The following is a 14,347-nucleotide window of genomic DNA, read 5'->3' as shown; positions in this document are numbered from 1 at the left end:
GGCTCCCCCGGGGTGTTCCTCGAATATAATTTGGCCGCAACATGTCGTTGTTGCCTAATCCATAAAGATTATCTTTTATATTATCCACAGGATATTAAACAAATGACTAGCTAATCAGGAGACATAGATTGGGCATGTTGATGGTGGTGTTGTCTAAAAATGTGGTTATTAGGTGTTTACTACAAATTACTGCCCAATCGAATTAAAACAATGACAAAAACTGCAGCCGAAAGTGCTGTTCGTAGGCTCTCTCAAATTTTCACCGAAAACACGAAAACTAATATATCTTAGTGGTTCTACACAAACGAAGCATGTCTTGACCTATTTGTCCTGCTTTGCTAGCTTCCAAGGAAACCGAGCGAAAATTGGCAAGGCCCTACAAGTTTGCGCAACGTGCCGACGAAGTAGACGATTTTCACAAGTGAAACTAATTTTTTCAATCTCCGCTGGTAAGCTTAGGCGTTCAAAAGAAATTCAAAAGCGGATTTAGTTTGACAAGAAATGGCATAGGGGAAAGGCTTAGGGAGGGAAAAGGGAGCCTCCATTTTAAGTACCCCTATCGATTTATTTTATTCTTTTTCTACCACTTCTATAATGGGTTTTGCAGATTTATTGTAACGGAGCGCCCTTCAAACCGAAGTTCTGCTCGGTATTTTCTTTTTCCTATGCGGTGAAGGTTGGAAAAATCGAAAATAGATTTACTTCCTACCTTTTAATCTCGGGAACTATCTCCTGAACGATTGATTTTCCTCAACTCGCTTCCCCCAAAACAACAATGCTGGGTAGAATGTTTCAATCCAATTTTATGCACATTTTTCCACAATTTTCTTTAAGTCTTCTTATCCCGGGAGACTACTTCCTGCGTAACGTAAGCTTGAAATAATTTTCCTTCACTTGATAAACTTTTTTTCGATTTCGGATGTCGTTCACTTACTTTGCATCTGAATTTGAGATAATATTCGTTTTCTTCACTAACTTTATCTAAAATTTCACACAATCACTCAGATAAACCTTCCTTCCTGCGATTATACAAGAAATTAAGGAAAAACGCAAACCGAGGAAAATGGTTGAACGTCGACAACGACGACGACAAAACTCGAACTCGTTATGTGGAAAATGGGTAAAGCTTACAGTGGCTGAAAGGAAAATCGATTCCATGAAACTTTTAGGCACTGGAAACTTTTTTTACGGATCGCATGCGTCTTGGAAAAATCATAGCGCACGGTTGGAAATAGGCAGAAAGTACACCTAAAGCTGTCACATGGAAAATAACGAGTTTTCATGAAACTGTTAGGAAGAGGGAGTTAGGCTAAGGCGCCAAGTTCAAATGTGCGTGCTGACGAAATTATCGAGATTGTGAGTTCGTAGATTTCGGCGATAATGGGTTTGTATCTGATAAGGGAAAATTGCTGGTTGACTGTGGGAATTTGTTAACACATTGGCTGTTAGCAAATTAGCTTGGTTAGCAAGAAAACATTTATATTTCAGATATAATAACATATATAAAGGAGTTAATAACTAGATACTTTCTCAAGAGAAAAGGAGTAATGTCTTAATTAAAAATCTGGACTAGTATCTGCAGAGGAAATCTTGGTCTGGTTCCTATCCTTCCTCTCCATCTAAGTCCTTAATACCCATTCATTCATTCATAATCATCACTGAGGTTATAATATTTTAACAGAAGGTACGCTGCCAAACTTTAGGTACAGAAATGGTTTAGAAAAAAGCTATGTTCTGGTGTTTGGAAGAGAACATGGAAAGGACATGAGATGAACTTTTAGCCTGCCCAAAGAGGCACATACGAAACTTAACGATGGTTGTTCGATAGGAGACGAAGTTGTGTTTAGATACACTTCAAGGCCTACGAAGCTTTTTAACACTTTGGAGGCACCAGCACTACTTTACGAACTTGACCGGAGATTACTTATTAAATTATCTGAAAAAGAAAGAGAGTGGTATGAAAATGGAAACTATCGAAAGCGCGACAGTTGGGCATGGATTCGAAATATTTTCTAAACGTGACGAAATGTTAGTCGTGAAAATAAGCTTGAGTCAGATTGAATAAATATTATTTTCTGTCCAAGTTGTCCCAATCTCGGCAGTATGCCAAGTATTTAGCCTCGGGTGATCCCACCTACTTAAAATGGGGTAGATAGATTACTGGGAAAATTCGTCGAAAATTTGTTCCAACATCGAGCGCTTTTGCAGAATGCTGTACTTCAGCATGGTTTGAACCAACCTATGTGAGAGTTGCAGGATATCAATGGAAGCCGTGATGGATTTAGGTACAGTACCTACAGTTGGCAATATTACGGGAACTACAACCATTCTCTCGGGACGTTAAATTGTTTTCCAGCCGCTCTTTCATTATGAGCTTCTTATAAGTTTGGGTGGCAACCATGTATCCTAAATGCCACACATAAATTCCTCTGTCTCAGCAAAGAACTCCGAAGCACATAGCCATCTGTTCAACAAATGCAAATCGAGAAGACGTGTATACCGTGCATGGGCTACAGCATCCATTCATCAATCCGCTCTTGGTCTGACTTTACCTCGCTCTGAGGATTGAAAGATCGATCGTTCAAGTTAAGTGAAGTCAGCCTACAATCTGCTTTACAAACAATCGCATGCAAGGGACTCGTTTGCTCTTTGCTGTAGAACGTCAACAACAGCCCTGCCTTCGCATTCGAAATTTAGGCACAGTAGTCCGTGTCCGCCGTTGAACTTTTTCCAGATGAACCTTTCTGAATTCCTTAGAATTTGTAGAATCTGCTTATCCTACAACTACCCAGTCGATAATGACTAGCTCGTTGTAACCCTTTAATCCAACACGGCAGCCTTTCTGCTTCTCGGACAGAACGTTATTGGTCTCGAGGTCCCATTGATCCTTCTACTAATAATGGATGTTATGAACTTATAGAAGGTTGATAAGCAAGTAATCGGCTTAGTGCCTACGGGGTCGTGCACCCTGTCCGTTTTAGGGACAAGGTAGGTAATTCCCGCGGTGATTTCATTTATGCTATGTGCCAACCGACTTTGTATAGTGGTAAATTTTTTATACCCGAAATTCTGCCCCCGATGTTTATAGCACGTCGAATTGCCTCTTCGAACACATCCGCAAAATTCATGCCAGGAGGAGCGGCATGGCGGGTGTCTTCGGCGGTGACCCAGACAGCATGCTCAGCATGCTGGGGCCAATATTCCCTCGCTTTCGTCACCGAAAACTGTACTGTCTGGACGCTCTGTTGGGATTTGTTGGGAGATCTGGAAAAACTCCGCTGCTTCCTTGCATTCAGAGCATGTCTGGAATGGCTTTCGCCATACAGTCGTAACCGAGTGCAAACGACAGAAAGTTTCTGCTTTAGTGTGTCCAGAATTTCAATTACGGGTGTCTCTCACTGGGGATGGCATAATTTCTGTAAACCGTCTGCATTTTATTTGCCATCGGTCTGATGGGACTGCCAGAGCTGATTTTAATAAGCCAAACCATGACCTTTCTTAGTGAGTCCCGTAGATATTTCAGATGAACTTTCTATGGTGAATCTCTTCGGTCATTCAACCCAATATCGCGAAAGCGAGTTTTTTGACCGTGCAACCTGACAGTCGCAACTGTTCCACAATACACAAATGGTTGTAGTTGCAGTAGTGACATATCAGCACACAGTCGAGTTGCATACTGGAGATGCACAGTACTTGGGAATACCTGATTTATGGAAAGGATTCGAGAATTATACGCGCTCCTTGGAATTTGATCTGATTCGAAGCGGAGACTTCAGCTGAATGATGAAGAAAAGTGCTTCAGTGAATAAAGCTGTTCGCTACGATGCGACGTGGTGTTGTTGGTGCCGTTACCTTCGCCACATCGCCTTTTGGTCATTACTTTCCGCGATGACCTCAAACCAAAGATGCTCCCCTTCTCTTCCCCGTGCGCGAATTGCCGGAAATGATCGACGAATCTCTGGTGCAGTACGGGATGGTAAGATTTTGTACCCACACACTTCACGTCCACTTTATCCGCTGTCTATGCGAACTTGTTGAAGTGGTCCCCACAGCCCCAGTTCACCAGGCGAAGCAATGCTCCTGGTCATCGTGACTCTTGACACCGAGTTGCCCCACGGTATAGAATGCGAACCCTGTAAAAGCCTCTATAAACCCCTCTACTTTGGTAGCTGACGCATTCAATATGGTGTCGGCATTAGTATCATTGAGGGTTTCCGTGACGGCAGTAAAAAAGTTGAGCGATTTAATGACTGGCTGATGAACGGCACTATTATTTCAACTGATACACTTATCATTTCTTCACCGCATACGCATGCAGACAGGTCTACCCAATGCCGAGAAGGATGCGCCTTCTTGCAACTACTCGATACAAGGACCTGCACCGTGCCTGCAGATAACTGTGTTGTAATTGCGGTTGATCTTAATGGCCATGTGGACGAAAGGCAATGGGTGCCACGGGAAAAAACCTTTGCATCACACAATAATATTGTCGAATTTTGCGACCTTGTACTTGTCCACATATGGCTTACTAAGTTGGTTAATGTGTCCACATTTAATAGTGAGAAAGTAAAACGTAAATTAATTATATCTTCATTAGACGCCGCGACTTTCTAATCATCTATAACTACGAAGTCGTTCCCTAGAAGAGGAGGAGGAACGCACTGGCTCGTTGTGAATTAAATGGTAGCGATATTCTGAGAAGAATGATGAAGACAAGACGCTGGTAGAGAAAAGCAGACAGAGTAGCAACCTTGTTAGCTGAGTCAACATCAACTGGCCAAGGAGAACCTCCAAATGGGGATCCTGTTCAAATTGCTTTGCTGATCGTAATGCAGCATGTGAATTCTCCAAAGCCTAGCTAGGGCGATCAGACCCGAGCCTGCACGGGAGTCATTTGAGATTATTCGGTCCCATGGGAACCGGGATATCCCTCTGAGTTTATACGTTCCAGGAGAATTTCTAGGGGGTTGTGGTTGTGACCACCTTGCGCTCAGAGGTTTAGGTAGTAGTATGTGTGCTGGGCCTACACTCAGTATAAACTGGTACCGCTCAGAATGGCACTTTGATTGTGGTCTCCAAATCAATTCGTGTCTTACGAGAAACATAAGGTTATGCCGAGACGTGGATAATCACATAAAGTCACCAGGATTTAACTATCAGCGGTACGGTAGTTGAATAGGCAATCAAAGGAATGGAATCGGGAAAAACAGCATGACCTGACGACATCACAGCTGAGACCTAATACTATATATATACCTAATACTATGCTTAGTATATTCGCCGATCACGTTACGAGGATAGAACACCAGATCTGATTGGCAATAAACCACGAGCATTTCAAAACAATGTTCAAATTACCGTTCGATTCCATTGTTATCTCATAATATTAAGAATTTCGATCGCACTCAAAACACCCGCATTCGAAACATCGTTTAAATAACTCGGAACCAAGCCGGATTTCTCAATCAGAACTACTAACGCAGTACATGTTGTATCGTTACTCATGGAGAAAGAGCATGAGAAGCTTCGCCATATTTACATGGCATCCCGGGATTTAGAAAAGACGTTTGACCATATGTCACAAATGCTCACCTAGTATGCTTAGGGATAATATCCAGCGCCAAAGGAATTGATGAACTGGGTTAAATTGCTCTGATGCGATCTGATAACAGCTTGTCCAATAGTCGAATGATCGCCTCATGCAGCTTGGTCTGGAACTGAGTCTGAACAAAACATTTCTGACAACCGAACCTAATGAAACAGGAACTATCGCTGTCAATGGCAGCGACCAACAAAAGTGTAAAATCCGCGTTCACCCAGACGTCATGCAATCAACGGCGCCTCGCTGTAACGGAGGCAAAGATGTTGCGTTGGATCAGTGGCATACCATGTTAGGATCACATTCAAAATCAGGACATCTAAGATTGATAGGGGTTAGGATCGATCATGGAAAAACTATAATAAAAATTGTGCTAGCGATAAAAAACCAACTAAGATTATCCTGAGCACCCCTTTCCGTGGGGAGAGTTTGCGTATTAATTGGTATCCCCAAGGACACTGTTTAAGGAGGGTGGCGATGGCAATTACTATTAACAGGCTAAGGATCAGTCAAAGGGGGGGCAAGCCCTAAATCTGAAACGTTTGTACTTAATATATCCATAATCAGCAGAGCGACAACTTGTGCGATCTAGGCCTACCTTGGTAAGGAATTAAAAACATTCCAGTTTTGCGATGGTACTAACAAATCCGATAGCCCCAGTTGATGTCATGGATTCAGATTTACGCTATAGCTACATCTAAGATAGGGTCCGCTGCGTCTTCTTTTAATTTATTTAAATATAAAGTGAAGAACAAAAACGAAACTTATGCTTAAAACTACAGTGGGAAGGGGAGTGTAACTAATCAACCTGTGGTACACTTTAACACAGACATATCCTCTGAGTCAATGGAAATAGAGTTAGAGCCCTGCGAAGACCACTCTAAACATTTCCCTCTTCCATCAGTTCATCGAAGATATTATCTAATATCTAAGAAGACATAACCTAATAATACCCTCTTTCAAAACTTAAAGAATACCTAGTATAGGGCAACCACACAGTCTCTTTTCCGTTTTGTCATTAGTGTTTTTTATTTGATTTTCAATGAGACTGTCTTCATACTCATGATCATCAAATCGCATCAATGTTGAGCAGCAAGGTATGAAGGAGTGAAATCGCCTAAAAACTTTATTCGAGCAAGAGACGAGGAAGATGGACACATAACGACCCTGCTCATACTCAACGGAAATGTTCCCAGCTTTGCAACGAATCTTGCTCAGCAGTGGGATCAAGCAGGATTCACACGCTCAAAGCGTAATTAGGCAATGAAAAAGTCCCGAAGAAGAAAAAGGAAAAAAGCGACATCTACAAGATGTCTTACGAAGATTGCCCTTGTACATACATAGGGCAAACCAAAAGCTAGTCAACACTCGGGTCAAGCAACATTTAAAAGAACTAATAAAATGAGGCAGAAAAACATATACGTATCAATTCTGCAGTCGCACGGCGTATTGTAGAACATCACCATAAAATGGAGAGGGTAACGGTGCTGAAAGAGGCCACGCGCAACAAATTGGACCCTTACGAGAGTTTCTTCATTGGAAAAAAGCGTCAGGAGGACCGGTTGAATACATATATGGGTAACGTGCATTCATATCTGTGTTCACTGATGCCGCAAAGGGGATATGTTAAATAAGATAAGATAAGGCCTAGTCATGAAAATAATTAGATTAAAATATTTAGTATTATTTAGACTAAGGATATTGCTGGGATTGTTCCACTGAAGAAGGCCACAAGTAGCTGCCTAAATTCGCATCCGGAAAATAAACGAAAATCATTGACAAGAAGGAAATTAGAATCTGTTTATTTGTTCCGACATGAATGAAAGCAGTTTTAGTGCCTCTGGGAAAAATTAAAAATGCAAGAGAAAATTTTGGTTTATGATGAGCACACGAGATGATCTGAAGACAACACCAACTCCAGTTATTAAAACCTGCCGAAGGTGGGGAAGATTTATTATATGGCCCTGGAATAGATGACTCCACGCAAGTTGAAAAAACAAATTTACCGAATGTAAAGTGCTTTTAAAACTTTAAACGCGTTTTTCTCAAAACTGTGTTTTCGGAAGTCGAAAACTTCGATTTCTCGAAAACTATTATACAAAATCGATCTGTCGCAAATTTTAACAGAAGCTTCTTAGATATATCTTTTGGTAATTAGCCGACGGCTTTTTGTCTGCGATAACTGTTTTTTAATAAACAATCTAAGGCAAAATTTTTGTCAAATATCAGTTTTTGGTTTTAAGGGGGGCATCCCGTATGAAGGCCGTTTTTTGACTTTTTAGAAATTTTTTGTGGTGAACTAGATAAAGATGCAAATACGAATTTTTCATCATATATTTATTAATATCTTGAGCGTGTCTAGTAATTTTACCAGCCCGATCGAATAGTTCGTTATTGAAATATAGAGCAAGATGGCTGTATAACACCTTCAAAAAAGGTGTTTTTCTGCAGCCACGCTAGAGGGCGCTGCGATCATTTTAAAGAAAAAAAAGTAAACGGCAGTTTAACTTAGAGACTTAACTACAGTCCGCAAACTAGGATTATTAAAAAATATGAATAGCTAAATTTTTGGTGCCGTGTCAAACTTTTTTTTTGTGAATTTTGGGGTTTTTTCACGGTTTCTTCAATGAATAAAAAAATAACTACTGAATGAATCGCAATTATCCTAGTTTGCGGACCGTAGAAATATGTTCTGAATAAGTCGTGAAAATTTCAAAGAATTTCGTTGGATAGATTTTGCGCTATGATGACAGTCGATTTTCAGCATGCAGTTTCGACAAAAACGCATTTAAAAAGTAGAAGGCTATTTTTAACCATAAAACTTTAACTGGCCATTAATCTGCTATACCTAGTCCATAAACCTTAGGTTTCGTCAAGAATCACATGTACAGCGTTGGCTTCATTTCTTGTCCTTTTAGCGGAGTCACTCGAACGTCATTCGGACCGATAAATACGAGTTTTATTATGGCGATCGACGTAAATCTGGCATGTGACTTATCACGTGTTTAACACTATAATGTCCGAATGACTCCGAATATCAAAAAAATCACTTTGCCCATATATTCTACACTATATCTATTAGGTTGATGCAAATGAAATGACCGTTTTAGTACTAAAATTTTAAGCGACTATAAAGCTTGCAAAAATTTATTTATTTAATTAAAATAGGTGCTAGTCGATTCAAAACACTTCTCCCAGCGAGATTCAAGAGCATGTATGCCAGTTTCATAGAAGTCCAACTGTCGGGTGTTGATAAATTCGTCGAAGGTAATTTTGACAGCCTCTTCGTTCCTAAATTGTTTTTTCGCCAAGAAATGATCTAAATGCTTGAAAAACTGCTAGCTGGTTGGCGAATGGTCCGGTGAATATGGTGGATGAGGCAGAGTCTCATACTGCAATTCATTTAACTTTTGAACCGTTGTTCTGGATACGTGAGGTCGTGCATTGTCGTGAAGGAGTATCACACCATCTCTGCTGGCCATTGAATACTCAACTTTTCGTGCATTTCCTTGAGTTGGGCACAGTATTTCTGTGCATTTATCGTTTCTCCGGGTGTCAAAAAAGAATAGTGAATAACTCCAGCTGTAGACCACCAAACAGTTACCTTTACCTTCTTCGGATTGAAGCTCGGTTTCGGCATAGGCTTCGGTGGCTCATTAGTATCTAGCCATTGTGCTGATCGGTGACGTTTGTCGTATAATATCCACTTTTCATCACATGTGAGTGCGGGTGAGTAAAGAACTGCAAATTTCCCTTCGAAGCGCCTTGTTTTGCTCCGTAAGGGCATGCGGAACCCATTTGTCAAGTTTTTCACCTTTCCAAATTGTTGTAAGTGCCGGTAAACTATCGAATAGTGTACGCCCAATTTCCCTGCAATGTCTCTCATAAACTGACGTGTGTCGAATTCGATTAGGAAACGCAGCTCGTCGTTGTCAATCGATGGTCCTGGATGTCCACGTGGCTCCCTTTGAAGGTTTACGTCGCCTGACCGAAAGTTTTCGAACCACCGCCGCGTAGTTCGTTCGCTTACCGCATCAGCTCCAACTGCGCTGTTAATGTTCCTGGTCGCCTCCGCTGCTCTATGCCCGAGTTTCTTCTTTCTTTAGAGGAGCCCTGGGAGATCGGCTGCAGCAGCTTTCAAAACAATTTTTTTTATAAATGAAAATTTTTAAAATACTATTTTATCAAAACTATACCGAATATATGCAAATATTTTACACTATTTTCAGAAAAAAATCTTGAAAATCGGTTTTTGGGTCTCATGACTAGATCTAACCCCTTAAAATTGTAAATCGGGTATAAAACAATGCAATTAGGGTTTGTGTTTCTCTTTTATAAAAACATCTGAGTAGACAGTTGTCCCATTAATACCTAGCATGTAATATGTTTTGAATTTATGTGCGATCAACCGAACTTGGTATAATCATGATTTTTCGTTTAGCCTACATTGCTGGATGGATGAACTTAAGGGGAATTTAGCAGCCAATCACCATAGTAATTTACCGTTATTAGCTTTATTTCAGCAGATATCGGTATGAAGGGTATATCTGAGCTTAGGCTCCATATAGTGGCAGCCCCTTCATCTTTTTCAGATTTTTCCGTTTGGACCCCCCGCACTCCCCACCTTTCCAACAAATGTCAAAACTAAGACCGGTTTCTGAAAGTACCAACCGAGACGATTCATTTGATATGCTACATGCCTATATTTGGTGAAAAAAATATAGACCCCCCTTTTGCACCCGTTAAAGTGGACGTAAAAGGATGTAACTCACTGTATGACCGTATAACCGTCTCCGATTAAAATGCATGTGACAGACAGATAGAGAGACAGTAAACCGATTTTAATTAGGTTTTGTTTGACACAAAATCTTAAAAAATGGATAAAAATATTTCTCATATAAATTGGACCTAAGTCTAATCCCTTATGAAACTACTGTATTTAACCTCTCGCAATAAATTTTGAAAAAATGGTGGATATAGAGTGCGTAGTTGCAAAAAAGTGTGATTTACTCCAATACAAGTTTTCACTTTTAAACGAAAAAATATTTTTTTAAAAAACATCTCAAAAAATGAAAAAGATAGTGAAAAAACACTAAAGTACAAAAATGGGGCCTTTACCTCGCTAAAATTTTGGGGTAAATAACTTTTTTTTGTAAACTATGTACTTCATATCCACAAAATTTTTAGAATTTATTGCGGGGGTTAAATACAGTATATTCTCAAGGGATTCAGCTTACTTTCAATTTATATGAGAAAACCAGGTGTTATTTTTATTAATTTTTATACCAAAAATTCAGATAATTACATTATTTTGATAATATCTCATCATTTTAAAGGTTTTTTCAAGGGCTTTAAAAAACATTTAGATTAGTTTTCACTAAAAGTTTCATGTTATTTGACCGTGGAAGTATTATTTTTTTAGACATTACGAATTTACGTTTGAGGAACTGTAACTCAGCCCATGTTGCACCTGCAAAAAAATGAAAAGATTCATTCTTTTTAACAGGCTTCATTTCTGCTTAATACCATTTCTGCATGAAGTGTATGGAGTTCGAGCTCAAAAACATGCATTTTTCGATGAAAAAACGACATGTTTAAACATGATTAACTTAAATTTTCACTAAACATTTTCTGCTTAGAATTGACCATTTAATCGATTTCTGTAGTTATTTAAAGAAAAAATTTCCATCCCGGAGGGAGTGCCACACTCGGAACACGGTTCCAAAATATTCTTAAAACGAATATATCCGAAGGGTGTTAATGTGTTCAGTACTGAGGATCCAGAAGGAAAGTTTTCGAGGTAATTCGAGGTAATCTTTGTTAATTTTGCTATGCCGGCGAGAAAAACCCGACTACTCCCCCAATTGCCACACTCGCTTTCAGCAACTGGGAAAAATTTCATATTTTCATGATTTACGGATGCCGGAGTCCAAAAAGTAAATCATCAAAACCGTGGTGAAATGTTTCCCCCGTCTTTTTGGCTGTTCGCAGTCCTTAGTGTCTCTTTCACGACTATCGAAACACTTCGGGCCACAGCCGATTCTTCCGTGATGCGATATCATGAAATCTTTCTTAACTGCGGCAGCTTCTACATACCTGATCAGTGAAATAACACATTCCTTTTGTCACGACACACACTAGATTGTACTTCAAGCCCATTACGTTCGCCTTTATTTCTCCTTTCTTCCCGATACGTTTACATGTCCTGGCAGTCGGCCAAATCTTATGCCACATTCCGTCGTGACCAACCACTTCATTTGCGTCGGAGAATAGACTTTTGAGGGGGAGAGGAGGGCAATGTACCTCACACCCCGGTGAACTGTTACAGGTATCTGACGTTCGGTCAGCAAGATGGTTTTCCCATCTCTGAATGGCAACCGGATCCTGGAGCCCCCCAGATGACCACTCCTAAATCTACTGATGATCGCGGTATGGTCGACCTAATTAAATGTACGTCGCTGATCAGTTGAAACCTAACTATGTTATGACAAGCTCTGTACTTGAATGATGTGCCACCAATGAGGAGGCCGTGGAAGCTACTAAGACCCACAATCCTCTCATTATTATCGTTGCGGTCAGTAAGACCAAGAGAAGGGTTATTGGAGCCCGCCTGGGCATTCATATCACCCATGCCGATCATAATATCATCTTTAGGAAATCTCCCCTGGTCTGCATAAATTCTCGCAGTTAACATTCCGGTTACTAGGATGTGCGAGGACGCCTATTGGATGCAGTAAGCATTAATCTACTTCATTCCTATTTCGTACAAGCTTCCCACGATATATTAGTAGAGTGTCGAAAGCATGAAATGAGTGCTTTCCAGAGCCCTTGAGTTAATAATTACCTTGCTTAACACGAGGAGGAGTAGTCAGTATTGCTGAAACTCTCGTTACATTTGGAGCAAACGAGCATTCTGTACAGCCTCGACATCGTCAACGCACTTTCCAAGCATAAATCGTTAGCGGAAATAAAAGTCCGTTGTTCGATTCCGAAGTATGCGGATATTTTACTCATCTTTCAGCAAAGCAGCGCACTTTTTCAAACCTCCAGACACACGGGGGAGTCACTACCTCAGCGGGTTGTAGTGACAGTTCCCTCCTCCTCTTTCAAATAGCCTCTGGACCGTCTATGGCGAAGGTAAAGGTATGAAAGGCATGAAATATGTCATTGTACTCATGTGGGCGGCTAATGCGACGGAATTATCCCAATAATTGATTGGACGCCACCAAATTTATAATTATTTCGTCAACATGTTCCTTTTTTTTCTTTCCTATAAGAAGCAAGTTTATTTAATCATGTTATAATGACACCGTTGTTCGCACGTCTGAGTCTAAAAATACCATATGCGTGTAATATAATTTTCCTCTTCAAAGGTTTTTCCAGTTCTTTCCTACATACTCATATTGTAAGTTCATTAGCTCGTCCACGAAAAGCTGCAACCACAAAGAACGTCCTCAATAAAATCTAACAAAATCAACAAACTTCTGATACAACATTTATCCTTTGGTTATACCAATATACATATGACGATGATATTCTTCCATTGACTGCTGTCTGTATCAGCATAATATCCTGATCTCTCGTAAATCCTCAACATAACAAGGATGGATCAACTTCTAAAGGGTAATCCAAACAAAGAAAATCTCGAATGGAGTCATCGATTACCTTCCACGCAAGGGTTAGTGAGTATGCCATATTCCTGAGAAACAAAGGTTCCAAAGCATGAAATCACTTTTCATTTAGCAACGTTCGGGTTGCCAGATGAATAGGGAATACCCAATGTAAACCGTCAGTGGCAGTCAGCTAGGACCGTCCTCAACTTCAGAATTGGATATAATCTGTTTGTTGTTCGCTGCATTACGTACTAACGAACAGCGGGTGGACTTGAAGTGATGTGGTGGGTGGAAGGAGCGAGCATATGTTAGGCTTGAGTGCAGATGATGCTTGATTGGGAAGTTCTTTTTGAGTAGAAACTTTGTGGCATAGTTCGAGATTTACGCGGCTGATGCTCGAACGGAACGAGGAAGGATGGTGGAAATTGTAGTCTGAATATTCGACGGCTGATTCAGGAGTCAAAACTTCTTACGCTAAGTATTTAAATTAAAATTACCTTTCATATTATCCGTGTTCTGCTCGATTTCTTTCCCAAGAGCGTGTATGAAATTTAGTCCTCATTCAAAATCCCTTAGCAACAGCGCTAGCTTCAAACCATCTCAAAAAATCATTCTGCTAGTTGAAAGCAACTAAATTATCTCGAGAAGAATTTATTCAGAGAAGCCATGATTAGCAAAATTCGCTCTTTCAGTTGAAAGTAAGTGCAAATATTTAAATTATTCAAGGCTGCTAAAGTGCCAGCAGTTGGGGGCTGGGATCATAGTGTGAAGTGATTAATTTCGGTGGCTGTAAATGAGTTTCTGAATAAACTTTGCGAGGAAAGGTGGGGTAAAATATTGCCTGGGGAACATACCAAATAAGCAGTTGCTTAATTTGCAGAATTATAGAGAGTCATTCAATGACAATTTCTTTTAAATTCAATGTTTCTGTTTAGAAAGAAAAATGCAGGAATAATTTTTTTTAAAAATTTGTTTATTCATAAGTAAGTTTGATCTAATTCGAAGAGCTTTTAAAACTGTATGTTGGCGATACACAGCTGTGTTGTGATTGAATACAATATCAAATAATCACTCAAATCCAAAATTTACCGCAGTGTCGTCCGCCCTGTCATTGTCTTTGGTGCTGGCCGATCAT

At 40.1% G+C, this 14,347-nt stretch overlaps 1 protein-coding gene across 3 annotated transcripts in view; it reads right to left on the bottom strand.

Moving 5' to 3' along the window:
* LOC119647199 (synaptotagmin 1-like) overlaps nt 1-1,123 on the bottom strand; it is a 144,176-nt gene extending 143,053 nt beyond the window's left edge. Inside the window, exons 1-2 of one of the 3 annotated variants that reach the window (XM_038048012.1) lie at nt 935-1,123; nt 710-873 (exon numbers count right to left, since the gene is read on the bottom strand). The gene's annotated coding sequence lies outside the window, so the exon portion shown is untranslated. Of the gene's footprint in view, nt 1-709 lie in introns of all 3 variants that reach the window. The other 2 variants (XM_038048011.1, XM_038048013.1) reach the window with 2 other exon arrangements.
* Nucleotides 1,124-14,347: the final 13,224 nt, after the last annotated feature.

Source organism: Hermetia illucens, chromosome 1 (assembly GCF_905115235.1).
Source record: "Hermetia illucens chromosome 1, iHerIll2.2.curated.20191125, whole genome shotgun sequence".
Taxonomy (NCBI): domain Eukaryota; kingdom Metazoa; phylum Arthropoda; class Insecta; order Diptera; family Stratiomyidae; genus Hermetia; species Hermetia illucens.
This window is presented reverse-complemented; position numbering and strand designations above follow the sequence as displayed.